The following is a 2017-nucleotide window of genomic DNA, read 5'->3' as shown; positions in this document are numbered from 1 at the left end:
GACAAATTCTTGCTAAGGGACTTGCGCGTTTTTCTCGGCGGATGCTGTGGATTATTGAGCGTAGACTTGTTAAGTAAAAACAGGTCTCAGAGCAGAGCATGGAGCCATTAGGTAACTGAACAAAAGTGATCATGGCTGGAGTTCATGCATGCCAATATACTGCATTTCACTTATTGCCATGGAAATTTGATTGTGGTGCTGTATTGAGATTTTTTTGTTATTGACAGTTCCCTGTATGGTGCGATTTCATATCACATCAGGAGCACTCTTGAGGTTATCCCACTCGCCCTGACTGAAATTTTGTACGTTAATCTGGTGATTCGACCTATCGCACCGCCATCCATGAACAGCACTAAACGGACTGCTTTTTCAGCAGTATAACACTCGCCGACATGCCACTGTTGTAACCCAGCATGGATTAGCCGAGCGGTCTAAGGCGCTGCAGTCATGGACTGTGCGACTGGTCCCCGCGGAGGTTCGAGTCTTCCGTCTATTCTTAGGATAATTTAGGTTAAGTAGTGTGTAAGCTTAGGAACTGGTGACCTTAGCAGTTAAGTCCCATACGATTAAAAAGAAAAAAGAAAGAAACAGCATACTCTACATAGTGTTGCCTTACCCTGCTCGAGCACCAGATCTTTCTCCAATCGAGCACATAGCTGACATAATCGGACATCAACTCCGGCATCATCCACAAAAAGCTGTAACCGTCCGTGTATTGACCGATCAAGTGCAACAGGAATGGAACTCCATCCCACAAACTGCCATCCGTCACTTGTACAACACATTGCATGCACGTTTGCATATTGGCGGTTACATATGGTAAGGTGCTCGAACTGCAAGGGGAAAAAAAAAACACCGAAACAATAGTTACAGGAACGTTACTCGCACCAGAGGTTAGCAGTCCCGAGAGCTGCTTTTTTCCATATATCCATTCTTTACGCTTCACGGAAGGTCCAGTAGAACATGTGACTCTGTTTAAAAATTTGCATTGGCCTGGAATCGGAGATCCCTACATGGCTGCCTGTAAATAGGAATCAACCTTACTTCAGCGTATTAAAGACGGGCGGTAAACGTCAAATCCGATTTTCATTATAATTTTTCGGAGTTGTTCCAACATGCTTTGAAGGACTGCTGTTTAAGTTACAGAGCTTCTAGTACCACAAATACAAAATTTTAAAAAAATCCGATTGCCTTGTGGTCTCCTTATTGAACAAATGACAATCGTTTTTGCAAAGGGCACTGGCGAAGACAGGAAAGTTCCATCGATTGTGCTAGACGCGGTAATACACTGTTGTGTCGTGTGTAACAGGCAGTGCTTAGCTGGCCATGAGCGAGTTTGAGTGAAATGACTACAAGCGGCCGTCCACGCAGTCACGGCGGTGTCGTGTGTTGCGGGTCTGTGAGCTGAGGGCTCAGACAGCCTGTATTCCGTCTTGATCTGCTCTCGGAGGCCTTGGACAAAAAGTCTCACACGACTGTTATGAATATCTGGGAAGTCTTCGCCACACTATTATACCGTCACCAGCTACCGCCACTTCGTCCGCATAGGGCGCACATCGTTACCAGTAGCATACGAGTAGTCAAAAAAACGAGTATTATTCATCGTCAGAGAATAGGACTGACACAAGCGTATTTGATGTTTACGTGTTATGAACGTTACACATGGATAGCCGGATTAACAATGAACAATTTTGAGTGTTTCATAGCGTGTTGCAGTTGTGCAGTGCACAGCTCAATACCTATCCGTGACCCGAGAATGTCAGATTTATGACCGAAATCTATCGTCCTTAGAAAAGTAAAATAAAAGAAAAAAATCATATCTGTGTGTTATAGGATGTAATTTTTAATCAATTACAAAATTATTGAGGCTTTGCTGGATACCTGTTGATATACTGGCTTTTGTCTTGTCATATTAGACCGAATTTCTTTTAATAATCTAAGCACTAAAGAACCGTTGACCGCAGATCCCGAAAGAAAATCCAACAAACGGTACGTCATTGCTTGCACTGCACTACGT

Source organism: Schistocerca piceifrons, chromosome 1 (assembly GCF_021461385.2).
Source record: "Schistocerca piceifrons isolate TAMUIC-IGC-003096 chromosome 1, iqSchPice1.1, whole genome shotgun sequence".
NCBI lineage: Eukaryota > Metazoa > Arthropoda > Insecta > Orthoptera > Acrididae > Schistocerca > Schistocerca piceifrons.
The sequence above is the reverse complement of the archived record's forward strand: the minus strand, read 5'-3'. Positions refer to the sequence as shown.